Raw genomic sequence first — 18,756 nt, 5'->3', positions numbered from 1 at the left:
GAGTGATTATAAGGGTCATATATATGCTTTGTAAGTGTGTGTGTTCCTATTGATTTGATATTATCTAGTAACCAGATGCCAATTTAAGAGGTTCAGTGAAAAGATCATTGACCGAACTGGAAATCAGGAGACCTGAATTTTAGGCACTGGTCTAACTTGAGTTTACTCTGCTACCTCAACTAAAACTCTCTGACTCCCCATTTCTCTACTTATAAAGGGAAAGATTTATTGATAGAACACATAAAGTGCCTTATAGCTAGAATCTACTTCAAATCAAGAAGATAATAGATGAACGAAAACACCCATGAATGGTCATATTTCCTCTGTTAATGTGAAAAAATAAAGCAGTGTTTTCTGCAAAAAGGCAATTCTTTATAAGGCATTTCTATGGGACTGAAAGTCTCATTTCACCAAATCATAATTTGTAGGATATATGTGTTATAAACAAATAAGCAAAAAATCTCAAATGACATTGATTTAATGTGCTTTTTTGCTATATTTTACTTTTTTAATAATGAAAATTGTATTGCAGTGAGTTACTACTGAATTCAGCATTTTCTAATGTTTTTTTAATAAACGCTTTATTCTTTCCTTTTCTTTATTACTTTTCTAAATAAAAAGATAGTTCACTATCATACATGAATGTAATCAACTATTTTAAAAGTATCACTAAGAATTCGTGGATTTAAATAGAACTGATGTTTTTATAAATCTAATTTCTTTTTTCAAACTCTGGATCTGACATGATTAAGAGCCTTTAAGTTTGTTTTTCTTACCCTACTAGAAACTCCAGGTAGAGATTAGGTAGAGATTATCTCACAGAGTAAAACCACTCATTCTGACCTCACTGGACTTCTATGACAAATTCTAATTTGATGGAGAAGAGGGAATGTGTTTGATACTCTTCATCTATTCTTTAAACCCCTCTCATTTGGGTACACTGTGTCAAAGAAAAACAAGAGACAGTCCTTGGTAAACCTGGCCTTGATTAGTTTACTTCCACATCTCAAAGTGCAGTATTTTGAATCCAATCATAGTTCCTCCCCACAGATGGATTAAACTCTATATTAAAAAAAAAATTAAAATAGCTAGAACCGAAAATGGCTTTTATTTTTAGGTTATAAAAATGACATATTGTCATTGTTAAAATATTCAAATATTACTGAAAAGGATAAAAATAAAGTAAAAATTATACCATCCAGAAATAGCACATTATTAACGTTTTGGTGATATTTTCCTTAGTTCCCTCTTTCTCTTCACACATGCCAACTTACAATCACACCTACATTCAATTCCCTGTAAATGAAATGGTACTAAATGTATTCTCTTATTAAACACACAACATGAACATCTTTCTGTGTCAGTGAGTCCCGATTTACATCATCTTTTTAGTAACTGCATAGTGTTACATGTATGGATTGGCCATAATTTCTGTAACCCATCCCCTACTGAACATATAAGTTATTTATAATTTTCCACTCAAATGAATACTTTGCATATATAAAATATGTTTGTGTACTTATCTGATCATTTCTATAGAATTAATCCCTAAAAGTAAGATTACTACTCTGAGAATATGCTATATATTTTTTTGGTGAAAATGAAGACTATCTGAATTAATTTGGGGTCAACTATTATATATAAGGAGAAAATTTCTAATCATGTACATGTCACTCATTAGTATGCTGCTGCTGCTACTGCTGCTGCTGCTAAGTCGCTTCAGTTGTGTCCGACTCTGTGCAACCCCATAGACAGCAGCCCACCAGGCTCCCCTGTCCCTGGGATTCTCCAGGCAAGAACACTGGAGTGGGTTGCCATTTCCTTCTCCAATGTATGAAAATGAAAAGTGAAAGTGAAGTCACTCAGTTGTGTCCAACTCTTAGCGACCCCATGGACTGAGCCCACCAGGCTCCTCTGTCCATGGGATTTTCCAGGCAAGAGTACTGGAATGGGGTGCCATTGCCTTCTCCGCATTAGTATGCTAGTCAGTACAATTCCTTTTGGCAGATAAATATGTAAATGTCAAGGTCATACAATGTAGGTAACATACTTTCACTTCAAAACACTTAAAAAGGACACCTTATCTTTGACAAAGGAGGCAAGAATATACAATGGATTAAAGACAATCTCTTTAACAAGTGGTGCTGGGAAAACTGGTCAACCACTTGTAAAAGAATGAAACTAGAACACTTTCTAACACCATACACAAAAATAAACTCAAAATGGATTAAAGATCTAAACGTAAGATCAGAAACTATAAAACTCCTAGAGGAGAACATAGGCAAAACACTCTCTGACATACATCACAGCAGGATCCTCTATGACCCACCTCCCAGAATATCGGAAATAAAAGCAAAAATAAACAAATGGGACCTAATTAACCTTAAAAGCTTCTGCACATCAAAGGAAACTATCAGCAAGGTGAAAAGACAGCCTTCAGAATGGGAGAAAATAATAGCAAATGAAGCAACTGACAAACAACTAATCTCAAAAATATACAAGCAACTCCTACAGCTCAACTCCAGAAAAATAAATGACCCAATCAAAAAATGGGCCAAAGAACTAAATAGACATTTCTCCAAAGAAGACATACAGATGGCTAACAAACACATGAAAAGATGCTCAACATCACTCATTATCAGAGAAATGCAAATCAAGACCACTATGAGGTACCATTTCACACCAGTCAGAATGGCTGAGATCCAAAAGTCTACAAATAATAAATGTTGGAGAGGGTGTGGAGAAAAGGGAACCCTCTTACACTGTTGGTGGGAATGCAAACTAGTACAGCCACTATGGAGAACAGTGTGGAGATTCCTTAAAAAACTGGAAATAGAACTGCCGTATGATCCAGCAATCCCACTGCTGGGCATACACACTGAGGAAACCAGAAGGGAAAGAGACACGTGTACCCCAATGTTCATCGCAGCACTGTTTATAATAGCCAGGACATGGAAGCAACCTAGATGTCCATCAGCAAATGAATGGATAAGAAAGCTGTGGTACATATACACAATGGAGTATTACTCAGCCATTAAAAAGAATTCATTTGAATCCATTCTAATGAGGTGGATGAAACTGGAGCCTATTATACAGAGTGAAGTAAGCCAGAAGGAAAAACACCAATACAGTATACTAACACATATATATGGAATTTAGAAAGATGATAACAATAACCCTGTGTACGAGACAGCAAAAGAGACACTGATGTATGGAATAGTCTTATGGACTCTGTGGGAGAGGGAGAGGGTGGGAAGATTTGGGAGAATGGCATTGAAACATGTAAAATATCATGTATGAAATGAGATGCCAGTCCAGGTTCAATGCATGATACTGGATGCTTGGGGCTAGTGCACTGGGACGACCCAGAGGGATGGTATGGGGAGGGAGGAGGGAGGAGGGTTCAGGATGGGGAGCACATGTATACCTGTGATGGATTCATTTTGATATTTGGCAAAACTAATACAATTATGTAAAGTTTAAAAATAAAATAAAATTACAAAAAAAAACACTTAAAAGCATTGATCGTGATTGGTAATTTCTAAAATGTCTTAAAAGAAAACTGAGAGGGAAAAAAATTCCCGCATGTTCCAGTTCTATTAAATTTCTAGATTGTTTCAGGATAAAAATTTTGCATAAAGATGATCAGTGTTTAAAAGTAATGAACAAGACGGTATTAGTGTCCAGGGGATGAGGGTTTGCAGCTTTCCATGTAATTATCAAGATGTCATTGTCAGATAAATCAGATTTTTAAAAACTTACTTTAAAGAAATAAGGTCTTTGAAAGATATGTGAAAGTAGGTTTTATACATGATAAAGCCATATTATAAAAGTATTGTTATAAATATCATTTTAGTATTGTTTTCTTTAAAGTGATAGGGTAGGTTTAAGAGAAGCCTTTCTTTTCAGAAACACCTCATTGAAATTTAGGTTTTAGAATTTTTTTTTTTGAGGGATGTTTAATTTATAAACTGTATTGCAAAACCTGTATTTAGTTTTTATGAAGGACTGGTCCTGAAGCTGAAGCTCCAATACTTTGATCTTCTGATGGGAAGAGCTGAGTCATTTGAAAAGACCCTGATGCTGGGAAAGATTGAGGGCAAGAGGAGAAGGGGACGACAGGGGATGAGATGATCGGGTCAATGTGTGACAAGTGCTGTGGAGAGGTGTGCTCTGGCCCTCCCTTCTCATACATAGTCGGGGATGGCAAGGCCTGGAGGCAGCGCAGTTTAAGCCCCTGAAGTTATTACAGCTCTCCAGCTTCGTACATAGGAACCCCTGCACTCTTAGGAGAAAGGCAACTTTGTCCTGAGTTCTTCTGGAAAGAGTGGTTGAAGGGGTGGACATGGGTGGATTATGGGCCACATCCATCCTCAGGAAGGCTGCTGTTGAAGGATGTGAGTGAACTTGTCCCTGTGCATGGAGGAGCAGCTAGCAAACTTCCAATTATTAGTGTCCCTGGGGGCATCGAAATCATACTCATATCTGTGTGATTTACAGAGAGCACAGCCTGGGTGCTTATCTCTGACTCCTCCTAGAAGTTGTTATCTGTAACCAAAAAGTATCTGTTGTTGTTCAGTTGCTCAGTCATGTCTGACTCTTCGCAACCCCATGGAATGCAGCACACCAGGCTTCCCTGTCTTTCACTATCTCCCGGACTTTGCTCAAACACACGTCCATTGAGTTGATGATGCCATCTAACCATCTCATCCTCTGTTACCCCCTTTTCCTCCTGCCCTCAATCTTTCCCAGCATCAGAGTCTTTTCCAGTAAGTTGGTGCTTTGCATTATGTGGCTGAAGTATTGGAGCTTCAGCTTCAGGATCAGTCCTTCCAATGAATATTCAGGGTTGATTTTCTTTCAGATTGACTGGTTTGATCTCCTTGTAGTCCAAGGGACTCTCAAGAGTCTTCTCTAGCACCACAGTTAAAACATCAATTCTTTGGCACTCAGCTTTCTTTATGGTCCAACTCTCACATCTGTACATGACTACTGGAAAAACCATAGCTTTGACTATATGGACCTTTGCCAGCAAAATACTATCTGTAAACTAAAATAGTTGACCAACCTAGACAGCATATTAAAAAACAGAGACATTATTTTGCCAACAAGGTCTGTCTAGTCAAGGCTATGGTTTTTCCAGTAGCCGTGTATGGATGTGAGAGTTGGATTTTAAAGAGGCTGAGTGCCGAATAATTGATGCTTTTGAACTGTGGTGTTGGAGAAGACTCTTGAGAGTCCCTTGGACTGCAAGGAGATCAATCCAGTCCATCCTAAAGGAAATCAGTCTTGATATTCATTGTAAGGACTGATGTTGAAGCTGAAACTCCAGTATTTTGGCCACCTAATGCAAAGAGCTGACTCATTTGAAAAGACCCTGATGCTGGGAAAGATTGAAGGCAGGAGGAGAAGGGGACAACAGAGGATGAGATGGTTGGATGGCATCACCAACTCGATGGGCATGAGTTTGGGTAAACTCCAGAAGTTGGTGATGGACAGGGAGGCCTGGCGTGCTGCAGTCCTTGGGGTTGCAAAGAGTAGAACACAACTGAGCAACTGAACTGAACTGAACTGAATAGAAAGGGAAAGACTAGAGATCTCTTCAAGAAAATTAGAGATACCAAGGGAACTTTTCATGCAAGGATGGGCACAATAAAGGACAGAAATGATATAGATCTAACAGAAGCAGAAGATATTAAGAAGAGGTGGCAAGAATACACAGAAGAACTGTACAAAAAGATCTTCAAGACCCAGATAACTACGATGGTGTGATCACTCACCTAGAGCCAGACATCCTGGAATGTGAAGTCAACTGGACCTTAGATAGCAACACTATGAACAAAGCTAGTGGAGGTGATGGAATTCCAGTTGAGCTATTTCAAATCCTGAAAGATGATGCTATGAAAGTGCTGCACTCAATGTGCCAGCAAACTTGGAAGACTCAGCAGTGGCCACAGGACTGGAAAAGGTCAGTTTTCATTCCAATCCCAAAGAAAGGCAATGCCAAAGAATGTTTAAACTACTGCAGAATTGCACTCATCTCACATGCTAGCAAAGTAATGCTCAAAATCCTCCAAGCCAGACTACAACAGTATGTGAACCATGAACTTCCAGGTGTTCAAGCTGGATTTAGAAAAGGCAGAGGAACCGGAGATTAAATTGCCAACATCTGTTGGATCATCAAAAAAGCAAGAGAGTTCCAGAAAAACATCTACTTCTGCTTTATTAACTACGCCAAAGCCTTTGACTGTGTGGACTTTATTAACTACGCCAAAGCCTTTGACTGGAAAATTCTTAAAGAGATGGGAATACCAGACCATCCGACCTGCTTCCTGAGAAATCTGTATGCAGGTCAAGAAGCAAGAATTAGAACTGGACATAGAACAACAGTTTCCATATTGGGAAAGGAGTGTATTGTCAAGGCTATATACTGTCACCCTGTTTATTTAACTTCTATGCAGAGTACATCATGAGAAATACTGAGCTGGATGAAGCACAAGCTTGAATCAAGATTGCCGGGAGAAATATCAATAACCTCAGATATGCAGATGACACCACCCTTATGGCAGAAAGCAAAGAAGAACTAAAGAGCCTCTTGATGAAAGTGAAAGATGAGGCTTAAAACTCAACATTCAGAAAACTAAGATCAGGGCATCTGGTCCCATCACTTCATGGCAAATAGATAGGGAAACAATGGAAACAGTGAGAGACTTTAATTTTGGGGGCTCCAAAATCACTGCAGATGGTGACTGCAGCCATGAAATTAAAAGATGCTTGCTCCTTGGAAGAAAAGCTATGACCATCCAACCTAGACAGCATATTAAAAAGCAGAGACATTACTTTGCCAACAAAGGTCCATCTAGTCAAAGCTATGGTTTTTCCACTAGCCATGTATGGATGTAGAGGTGGACTATAAAGAAAGCTGAGTGCTGAAGAATTGATGCTTTTGAACTATGGTGTTGGAGAAGACTCTTGAGAGTCTCTTGGACTGCAAGGAGATCCAACCAGTCTATCCTAAAGCAGATTAGTCCTGAATATTTATTGGAGGGACTGATGCTGAAGCTGAAGCTCCAATACTTTGGCCACCTGATGCGAAGAACTGACTCATTTCAAAAGACCCTGATGCTGGGAAAGATTGAAGGCTGGAGGAGAAGGGGATGACAGATGATGAGATGATTGGATGGCATCACCAACTTGATGGATATGAGTTTGAGTAAGCTCTGAAATTGGTGATGGACAGAGAAGCCTGGTGTGCTGCAGTCCATGGGGTCACAAAGAGTCGGACACAACTGAGTGACTGAACTGAGCCAGTTTATTATAAAAGATATTATAAAGGAGACAGATGGACAGCCAGATACAGAGGTATGTAGGAGAAAGTCATGAAGACTCCTGAGTGTAGCAACGTCTGTTCCTTATTGGATATAGGGCTCAGCACCTTCTCGAGTGTTGTGCTCATCAACCCAGAAGTTCAAATCTTGTTCTTCAAGATTTTATAGAGCTTAAAATGCAACACCTCCTCTTTCCCTTCCCGAGGTCAATGGGTGGGGCTGAAATTTCCTAATCACTTGGTCTTTCTAGTGACCAGCCTCATCCTGAGGGTATCCAGGAGTCCTGCTTTCAGTCACCTCATTATACAAACCCAGGTGTGCTCAAAAAGATTCCTTATGAATAATGAAAGCCACCCCTCACTCAGGAAATTCCAGGGGTTTAAGGAGTTTTGTGCCAGGTATTACCAACAAAGACAAAATATATTTGTTATACCACAAATATGCTAAATTCTGGGATAAATGAGACATTGTCTTTACTCTTAAGAAAGGCAAACCTCCATGGAAGAGGCAGATTTATAACTATTAAGAAGGTGACAAGGTTTTAAAGAGAAGAATATATACTGTATTATAAAATAAAAACCATGAATAAATTAGTTCTGCATAGTAGCATCAAGGAACTATACAGAGGAATCACTATTCAAACTGGACCCTGAACTGGGTAAAGTCGTTCCAGGCCTAGGGAACACCTTGCACATGCGCACTAAAGCATGCACGAGCATGGCATGGTGAACAGACAGCAAGCCACTGCAGAGGCTCGTATCTTCTGAGAAATTGTTCTGTTTCAGTGCTATAATGATCTCTTTTATGAGTACTGGATAAATCTCAGTGAAGTATGTGTTAGACAGAATTCAATCAGATACTATCAATCTGATATTTTGGCCTTCTTTCTTTTATTGTTCTTTCCTTTATGTATGCATAAAAGTTCACTGGTCACTATAATAACATTTGAAATTTTATACTCATTTTCTATGGTTTGCATGAAACACTTGTGTCAGACTCAAGTCTTTGTAAGAAAGGCTATAATGAAGGTCTTCACATCTCACCATCATGGAAAGAGTGAAAAGATACCAAATTTTAGACTCTCTTGAACTTATTAACTGAGAAACTGAGAAGAACCAGGGATTAAAAGTCACTGTCTTCTTCCTTTCAAACGCATCATCTTGTTTATTATAAACACTTTCTTTCGAATTCTCATTAAAGATTTTTAAACGGGGGACTGGCATGATCTAGAGCATGCTTAGAAAGATGACTGACAGTAATGTGGAGATGGGTTGAAAGGTGGAGCTTGGAGGAGGGAGAATAATAGGAAGGAGGTGGTTAGAATATTCCAGTGGCTTCGTCAGTGAAGAATCCACATGCAATGCAGGAGACCTAGGTTTGATCCCTGGTTTGGGAAGATCCCTGGACAAGGAAATGGTAACCCACCCAAGTGTTCTTGCCAAGGAAATCCCATGGACAGAGGAGCGTGGCGGGCTACAGTCCATGGGGTCACAAGAGTCGGACAGATTTAGTGACTAAACCACCTCCACCAATGACAAATAAATAATGAGACTCTAGATTAGGCTGAGGGCACTGGGGCTGAAAAATAAGAAACACAGATATATTAAAAATATATAGCTGTGGATGGCAAGAATAGGAGAAGAGTGGACTGTAGTTGGAGGTTTTATCTTGGAAGACAAAGGGATGGATGTAGCATTTATGAGAAAAGAAAATAAATTTCATTCTAAATAAATTGAATTTGGACATCCAGAAGTTGCTGTGTAGTGAAGAGTTAAGAGTATAAGTCCGACTTGGGAAAGTTACCAGTACTAGAGTTCATCTGGGGAAATGGCTGAAACACATGAAGCAAGAAGCAAAGAGGATACAGGACAGAATCTTGGAGAAGATCAGCATACAGAGTTTGGACAGAGAAAACGAAGTTAAAAGAGGTCACAAGAGAGACAGAAAGAGCATAAGCATTTCTGGTATGTTAAGAAAGGAGAATATCTTAAGGAATTGCTTATCAGTGACAAATATTTCAGGGTTTAAGGAAAAGGATGACAAGACCATACATTGACACATAAGAGGATCTGGGTGAGAAAACAGAAAGAGTGAAGATGGCATCTATTTGAGAGAAAAGAGGTTTAGGAAAGTGTTTTTTAGCGTATTAGCAGGAGAAAGAGAGAAAGACAAGGTAATTACTCTTATAGCAAAGTTAGAGTTGTTTGGGAAGGATTAAATCTCTTGAACTTAGTGCTAAGTATTTTATTTTGATATTTAGAAGTATTCTTAACTAATAGAAAATATTAGATGTAAAAAATTTTCTACAAAAGAACAGAAAAACAAACAAACAAGGCTGTTATTTGTTCTAAAAAAACAGTGCCTTCCAAAAGTGTCTAAGCTGGAGACTGGGAATTTTTATTTATTTGAATGATTTGGACAACATGAACACAGAATTGGAGTAATTATAATCCTTAGTGCATAGCACATTTCTTAAGCTATTTTTAACAATATCATAAGTACATGTGATCTCAACTTCCTAACCAAAAACTAAAAAAATAACCTGCCCTTACCTCCCACTATATTATCCTGCCTCTACGGACTCAAGGTAAGCATCATCCTGAATTCTGTATTTATTATTACTTGCCTTTCTTTTTATATAGTTTAATTGAATATTTCAGTTCAGTTCAGTCGCTCAGTCATGTCCAACTCTTTGTGACCCCATGGACTGCAGCACGCCAGGCCTCCCTGTCCATCAACTCCCAAAGCTTACTCAAACTCATGTCCATTGAGTCGATGATGCCATCCAACCATCTCATTGAGTCGATGATGCCATCCAACCATCTCATTCTCTGCCATCTCCTTCTCCTCCTGCCTTCAATCTTTCCCAGCATCAGGGTCTTTTCCAGTGAGTCAGTTCTTCGCATCAGGTGGCCAAAGTATTGGAGTTTCAGCTTCAGCATCAGTCCTTCCAATGAATATTCAGCACTGATTTCCTTTAGGATGGACTGGATTGATCTCCTTGCAATCCAAGGGACTCTCAAGAGTCTTCTCCAACACCACAGTTCAAAAGCATCAATTCTTCAGCACTCAGCTTTCTTTATAGTCCAACTCTCACATCCATACATGACTAGTGGAAAAACCATACCTTTGACTAGATGGACCTTTGTTGGCAAAGTAATGTCTCTGCTTTTCAATATGCTCTCTAGGTTGGTCATAACTTTTCTTCTAATGAGTAAGTGTCTTTTAATTTCATGGCTGCAATCACCATCTGCAGTGATTTTGGAGCCCAAGAAAATAAAATCTGACAGTTTTCATTGTTTCCGCATCTATTTGCCGTGAAGTTGTGGGACCAGATGCCATGATCTTAGTTTTCTGAATGTTGAGCTGTAAGCCAAATTTCTCACTTTCCTCCTTCACTTTCATCAACAGGCTCTTTAGTTCTTCTTCGCTTTCTGCCATAGGGTGGCGTCATCTGCATGTCTGAGGTTATTGATATTTCTCCCAGCAATCTTGATTCCAGCTTGTGCTTCATCCAGCCCAGTATTTCTCATGATGTACTCTGCATAGAAGTTAAATAAGCAGGGTGACAATATACAGCCTTGACGTACTCTTTTCCCGATTTGGAAACAGTCTGTTGTTCCATGTCCAGATCTTTTTTTTTTTTTTTTAACCACCTAGGGGTGGAGTTGTCTGAGGGGCCCAGCTCGGCGGACACTTGCAGGAGGAGCACTTCAGTCAGATGCTCCATGTCCAGTTCTAAGTGTTGCTTCCTGACCTGCATACAGATTTCTCAGGAGGCAGGTCAGGTGGTCTGGTATTCCCATCTCTTTCAGAATTTTCCACAGTTTATTGTGATCCACACAGTCAAAGGCTCTGGCATAGTCAATAAAGCAGAAGTAGATGTTTTTCTGGAACTCTTTTGCTTTTTTAATGATCCAGCAGATGTTGGCAATTTGATCTCTGGTTCCTCTGCCTTTTCTAAAACCAGCTTGAACATCTGGAAGTTCACGGTTCACATACTGTTGAAGCCTGGCTTGGAGAATTTTGAACATTACTTCACTAGCATGGGAGATGAGTGCAATTGTGCGGTAGTTTGAGCATTCTTTGGCATTGCCTTTCTTTGTGACTGAGATAGAATTGAATATTTATGCATTCTAAAGAAAGAGATGTTTTAAGTTTAGTTACTTTTAACTTTATAAGAAGGGCATCCTGCTGCCTTTAGTCTTTGGAGACTTTGTTTTTCTCAGTATGTTGTCACTGGCATATATCCACATGGCTGCAGCCTGTGCATTTGTTGTGTTGGATGTGTAATGTTCCACTGTGTGAACATCTCACAGTTTACCTGTCATTTTCTTGTCAAAGAACATGTGGGCTGCTCTGGGTGTTTGCTGCTCTGAGCAGTGCTGCTAGAACATCTCCTGTTGCAAGTGGGTGAGGGTTTCTTTTAGCTATAAAGTCAGGAGTACAGTTGTTGGGTCATAGGTTTGTAAATGATCAGCTTAGGAGGAAAACGATTTTTCAAATAGATACATGATTTACAATCCCACCAGCAATGCCTAAGGAACCCTATGCCTCCACATCTTCTCCAACACTTGATCAGATTTTTTAATTTTTGCCATTCTTTTGGCAGTAAAATATTATCTCTTGTGGTCTTGATTTGTATTTCTCTGACCACCTGGTAATTCAAATATCTCTTCATTTGTTTTTTTGGCAATATGTGTTTTTTCTTCTGTGAATTGCTTATTCATATCTTTAGAATATTTTTCTTTTAGGTTATTTGTATCCTTCATGACTGATGAGTATAAGAACTTTATCCATTCTTCATATAATAAACCTTGTCAGTTGGATGTATACTAAATGAACTCACAAGGTTTATAACCTTTTCATGTTATTTAAGGTTTCTTTGGATGAACAACAATTTCAATATAGCCAAACATATCAATTATCTTCTTTTATAATTAATTTTTTGGGTCTTGTTAGAAAAAATCTTTTATTACACTAAAGTCTAAGAAATATATACCTATATTTTCTGTAAGATCTGAGTTTTTGTAATTATTATTTTAAATGTTTCTTCCAAGATCTTTTACTAGATTTATTTTTTACAATAAACCTTTTATTTTCCTTAAATAATGGTGTTCTTTCAATTACAGGAAATTTCTGCTACTTTAAAAAAAAATTGTTTTAATCATCTTGGAGATTAAAAGTAACTCGGTTAAAAGCAATCCCCACCCCCATCTGCCACCACCACCTCACATTTCTAGAGTTCAGCCATTGCAATTTTCTGATCTAATAATGGCATCAGGGTGTTGTGACAATAGCTAGGAATCAAGTTTTTTAATTTTTGAATTCTTCAGCTGTAGCTTTGTTGTTTGGATAAGTGAAGTAGGAAATAATTTAGTAAAAAAATGAAACCTAGCTTTATACTATGTAGCCATATGTACATATATGTATATGTGTGTTCCTTTTTATGTATGACTTCCAGGGAGCAACACTAAAAATATTTCAGTCTGTAAAAATGAATTTGTGGTACTGGATAAATATCAATCACTTGTACTTTATTTAAAAGAAAAATTTGATTATGCCAGGAGTCATTTTTCTAGTTAATTCTAAGACAGTGAGAAAAAGACTGGTGGCAGGCATATTTTGGTATAATGTAAGGAGAATAAAACAATTGCAAAATATTTGGAAAATTAGCTAAATTTCAAGCCTCCATATACTAAAATTTGATATTCTGTCACCTTTCAAATTCAGTGAATGAGCAGAGTTAGAGAGAAGTCCAAATTAAGGTGATCATTTTCCCATCAGTTAATTGAACAGTGTTTACTGCGTGGCCCTACGTTTTACAGTCTTTCCCATTTAGCTTTCTATTCAGATTCTTTGCAATATAAATTCCATGTTTTACAAGTTTCCTAGAAACAGCAAGTTTTCTTTTTTACTTTTGAAAACAAATTTATTTAATAAAGTAGCCAAAATATAATCCTGAACTGCAACCAGATGTTTCAATGTTTGCATAAAGAAATGTCCTTTCATTTTTTACCATTTCACATGTGGCCAGGTGCACATGTTTATGTAATGTGATTATCTGTAATAGATTATAACATAGGAGAAACATTAAATAAACCTACAGATATATTTGGCCAGGTGGCTCACTCATTAGATCTGTATTTTATAGTGTTCTGTTTTTTGGTTGTTGAGAATATGTTCAAATAGAAATGGACAGAGGTTTATCTCTAGAAACAGGTTTGATTTCCTTAAAAGGCAGTTGTTGCTTTTCTCCTTCGCTTCTCTGGAGAACTGGCTACAAAGTGGGAATAGTTATGCTATGACTCATTTACAAGGCTGTGCACAGCATATAGAGTTCAGATAAAATTATAATGAAACAGAATGTAATTAGACTCTGTGGAACAAGAGAGTAATTTTTAAAAGGAAATTTTATGGATTGCATTTTCCTAAATCTACTTTGTTGATAAAATAAGCTGTTCCTTGTTTTTTAAAAAAACACTTAATTCAAACACTGGGATAAGATTTTCACTTGCCTTTTTAACTCACTGTATCTAGTCTTGTATTTGCCAAAAGATATGACATGTATTGTTATGTTAGGTGATTACTGGGTAAATTAGAAATTATTTAATTCTTGTTCAGGTGTCTCAATGACTACTTTAGATTCTTAAGTTTAGCGAATTGCATATAAAAAATATAATTGCACCAACCATATAGCCTAGCTTAAAATTTAGGCTATCATAAAATTAAATATACATTTTTAAGATTTCTATAGCAATATCAAACTGAAATGCTCTCTGCTTTGCCGGTTTTAGCAAGATGTTCCCAGTGTGGATATGTTGTTTGAAAATGCAGATACAGCTCTACTCATGTGGACACAATGAGATCTTTAAAAATACTTATTGAATACTTATTCAAAAAGACTTGGTTAGTGAATGCTCACGCTGAGTGAGGGAGAGCAAATATAAGGGACAGCCATGACAGAAAGTGCTAATAGAGCACAGCACTTATTCTTCAGAGTCTGGATGGGGCCTCCCTGCCTTTAGGTCTGTGCTCTATCAGTTCAGTTCAGTTCAGTTACTCAGTCGTGTCTGATTCTTTGCGACCCCATGAATCGCAACATGCCAGGCCTCCCTGTCCATCACCAACTCCCGGAGTTCACTAAGACTCACGTCCATTGAGTCAGTGATGCCATCCAGCCATCTCATCCTCTGTCATCCCCTTCTCCTCCTGCCCCCAATCCCTCCCAGCATCAGAGCCTTTTTCAATGAGTCAACTCTTCGCATGAAGTTGCCAAAGTACTGGAGTTTCAGCTTTAGCATCATTCCTTCCAAAGAAATCCCAGGGCTGATCTCCTTCAGAATGGACTGGTTGGATCTCCTTGCAGTCCAAGGGACTCTCAAGAGTCTTCTCCAACACCACAGTTCAAAAGCATCAATTCTTCGGTGCTCAGCGTTCTTCACAGTCCAACTCTCACATCCATACATGATCACTGGAAAAACCATAGCCTTGACTAGACGGACCTTTGTTGGCAAAGTAATGTCTCTGCTTTTCAATATGCTATCTAGGTGCTCTATCAGACATCTGCAATTAGAGTTGGACTTTGACCTCAGTCTCTGCAATCACCATACTAAGTCAGTCCCCAGCCCCATATTTTGGCTACAAAATGACAAAGTAATTAAAGGAAAGAGAAAAATGTATTCATCTGAATACAGTTTTTAAAAACTGCTTTGGTGTCAATAAACATCAGTTAAGGGAGCGCCAGGAATCAAACTAGGCTCCTGGGATGCAAAGATGAGTATTAAAAAGTTCTTCTCTTCAAAAAGCTTGCATTATTATAGAAAGAGTCAAATATGTGATACAATTAGCATGATACGATGTTCTAAGTGTTTTTGTAGACGATGGTGTAGACAATAATGGAGACACAAAGGGGGATATACAGGGGTGATCAGAATGTTTTCTGGAAGATGAAATACATAAACTGAAGCACGAATACAGGAAGGCTTCTGCCTGGATGGAGCAGGGGCAAACAGGACATGGTCTAAGAAGGAACAGCCTTAAGGCATAAACCAGCGTGGCCTGTAAGATCCTCTGAGTGCAGGAGTCTGCTGCAACCAGGGCCTCAGGGTGTACATGAGTGGGGCACCTGAGGGTGGAGCTACAGATGAGATACATCGTTGTGGAGTTAGGCAGGAGCCACGTCATGGAGGGACTTGTGACCTCGAAGTAGCTAGAATTTTCAAAAGGCAATGGGAATCCGTTAAAACCATTTTACACCTTTAAGGAATAATATGATCAAGCCCTGGAGATAGGATTGGTTGGGTGAGGGACCACAAGGCTGGGAGAGGACAGAGGATGAGAAGTAGAAAAGAGGAGATGAAGCCCATTGATCAGAATAATTAGATTCTGTAGGATTAGGTGGGTATACAGTTAGTATAGGAGAAAGAAGAATCTGAGCTTACCTGGGTAACTGAGCAAATTTTAGGGTCATTCTTGGAGATAGTGACTATAGAAGAAGGAAGAGGTGTACAAGAAGGATAACAGGCTTACTTTTGTGCATTTGAAGTGGGAGGTTGTTGGAGGAAATCCACAGTGTCTCGTTGGCAATTATGGGTAAGGCTCCAGAGCTCAGGAGAGAGGGAAAGATTTGGAATTCATCTGTGTGCAGCTGGTGGTTGAAGTCATTGGAGTGGGTGAGATCACCCACATCAAGAAAAACAACTGTTATCTAAGTGATCCAGCTTCACACAGAGTAGATACAACAGTTCTTGGCACGTACAGCGGGCACACGACCAGGTACTTGTTCTGTCCTGGACGGTGCATGGGCTCTAAGAATAAAATAACCCAGCATGGAACAGAGGAAAGGCAGTTGTTTGCTGTGCTCTTTCTCTCTCCACTGTAAGGTAATTTAACCATCAAGAACACTCTTTGTAGCTTTAGTGCCATCTAATAAGAAATATGCGTTTCATACTCCAACTTTATTAAAATTGCATACTGGCACAGTTTTGCTGAGGATGAAATAAATCTGAAGTCAAGTGAGTATGTTCGAAATACACATATGAAACCATTTGCTTTTTTTTTTTGAACACCAATCTAATCGTGGGATAACCAGGATGTAGGTGTGCACACTGCCCAAATCAAGAATAATCTCCCCACCTACAGCATAGAACTCTGCACATGGAACTCTGCTCAGTGTTATGTGTCAGCCTGGATAAAAGCGGAGTCTGGGGGAGAATGAATGCATGCATATGTATGGCTGAGTTCCTTTGCTGTCCACCCGAAACTATTCCAACACTGTTAATCAGTATGCGTGCACGCTACGTTGCCTCAGTCGTGTCCGACTCTTTGCAACCCGTGGACTGTGGCCTGCCAGGCTCCTCTGCCCGTGGGGATTCTCCAGGCAAGAATTCTGCATCTCTTGTGTCTCCTGTGTTGGCAGACAGATTCTTTGCCACTAGCACCGACTGGGAACCGTTTAATCAGCTCTGCTGTCTGTGCGGTGCTTAGTCGCTTCAGTCGTGTCTGACTCTTTGCGACCCTCTGGACTGCAGCTCACCAGCTCCTCCATCCATGGGGTTCCCTAGGCAAGAATACTGGAGTGGGTTGCCCTGCCATCCTCCCGGTTATCAGCTATACCCCAATACAAAATAAAACGTTTTTTTTTTTTTTAATGGAAGAAGCTCCTCTAGCCAAGGAAGATGGTTATTAAAGTCCACCGGAGTTCTTTACCTAGCCTCTAAGCGTTGGTATGCTGTAGGGTTTCACTGCCTTCTCATTCTGTGATTGCATCCTTTGAGACTCTCCTGCCTTTACTGTGATAATGCTGTCCACGTCTCTGTCCCTCGCACGTTTCAGATCTGTCCTCCACACAATTGCCAGCTGTGGTGATGTTGGCAAAACACATATTGGCCCTTGCTACCTTCCTGATTAAGACCCTTCACTGTTTCCTGGTTCCTTTCAGACTAAAGCAAATACTGTTTAATTTGGGGGAAATGGATCCTTTATCAATGATGCTCTAATTCTTTAGCCTTATCTTTTTTCCTTCTTACTATTTGAGCTTTAAACTCTAGTAACACCAATTGCTTACGGTTACTCTTCACATATATGCATATATGCATGTATGTATACTTTTTGGGGTCACCTGTTTTCACTCCTGCTTCTCCCTCTGTATGCAACTCTCTCCCTCCTCAGAAGGTGAGGTGTCTTGGCCCTGAATGAGTTACCTCTCTATTTTCATAATACTCTGTGCATATCATTGTTACTTAACACATTGTTTCATAATCACCTGTTTATATGGCTGTTTCCTTCACTACCCTGGGAGCACCTTGCAGGTAGCGACTGTGTTGAATTCATCTTTGCATCATTAGTGACTAGCATATGCTTGTAGAATGGTTAAACAAATAAGGGAGAGTGAAGATCAAGGGAAAACTCACATGAAAAATGTGTTTTTGTACTTCAGCTTAATTGTTTTAGCCACTTAGTAATTCCGGTTAACCACATACAAATTTGTTACTGCTAAATTCTTTTTGTTACCAGTTCTAGTCAGATACTACCTGAAGTGGACATACCTTTACAGGATGTGCAGAGCTGTTTCCTTCCCTCAAGAACTCCTTCAGTTTTGGAGAAAAAAGTAGATTGGCTGTCTGCCCCAAGACGCACAGATAGCTGATCCCTTCTGCAAGTAAAAACATGCTATATTGGTGGTACTTCTTACTTTATCCTCCTGAAAAATTTCCTGAGGAAACACCAACTGTTTACTTTCTAGTCTGATAGGATGGTCAAATAAGTTTTGCTTTTAACTCTTTTCTACCTACATGTTTATGGGACCTATATATGTTCTACCCACATATTTGATTAGGATGTACATGTTTATACAAAGAGACATATATCATATTTGTTTATAAAACCAAAAAGGGTTAACAGTCTTTTCCAGTACATTCAGTTCAGTTCAGTTCAGTTCAGTCGCTCAGTTGTGTCCGACTGTCTGCGACCCCATGAATCACAGCACGCCAGGCCTCGCTGTCCATCACCATCTCCTGGAGTTCACTCAAACTCACATCCATCAAGTCAGTGATGCCATCCAGCCATCTCATCCTCTGTCATCCCCTTCTCCTCCTGCCCCCAATCCCTCCCAGCATCAGTCTTTTCCAATGAGTCAACTCTTCGCATGAGGTGGCCAAAGTACTGGACTTTCAGCTTTAGCATCATTCCTTCCAAAGAAATCCCAGGGTTGATCTCCTTTAGAATGGACTGGTTGGATCTCCTTGCAGTCCAAGGGACTCTCAGGAGTCTTCTCCAGCACCACAGTTCAAAAGCATCAATTCTTCAGCGCTCAGCTTTCTTCACAGTCCAACTCTCACATCCATACATGACCACAGGAAAAACCATAGCCTTGACTAGACAGACCTTTGTTGGCAAAGTAATGTTTCTGCTTTTCAATATGCAG

The 18,756-nt window shown here is 39.2% G+C and overlaps 1 protein-coding gene and 1 long non-coding RNA gene across 9 annotated transcripts in view; one reads left to right on the top strand and one right to left on the bottom strand.

The window, feature by feature from the left end:
* The window catches only part of LOC101906469 (uncharacterized), a 358,594-nt gene that overhangs the window by 10,430 nt on the left and 329,408 nt on the right, over window positions 1-18,756 (bottom strand). For 4 of the 7 annotated variants that reach the window (XR_009495005.1, XR_003035054.2, XR_003035055.2 and 1 more), the window contains one exon: window positions 17,879-17,985. The exons of 1 other annotated variant lie outside the window; for it this stretch is intronic. This is a non-coding gene — a long non-coding RNA (uncharacterized lncRNA). Of the gene's footprint in view, window positions 1-7,357; window positions 16,891-17,878; window positions 17,986-18,756 lie in introns of those variants that run through there. 2 more of the 7 variants (XR_009495007.1, XR_009495009.1) reach the window with 1 other exon arrangement.
* The window catches only part of SYNPO2 (synaptopodin 2), a 204,206-nt gene that overhangs the window by 13,804 nt on the left and 171,646 nt on the right, over window positions 1-18,756 (top strand).

This window comes from Bos taurus, chromosome 6 (assembly GCF_002263795.3).
Source record: "Bos taurus isolate L1 Dominette 01449 registration number 42190680 breed Hereford chromosome 6, ARS-UCD2.0, whole genome shotgun sequence".
In the NCBI taxonomy this organism is placed as follows: domain Eukaryota; kingdom Metazoa; phylum Chordata; class Mammalia; order Artiodactyla; family Bovidae; genus Bos; species Bos taurus.
The sequence above is the reverse complement of the archived record's forward strand: the minus strand, read 5'-3'. Positions and strand labels throughout refer to the sequence as shown.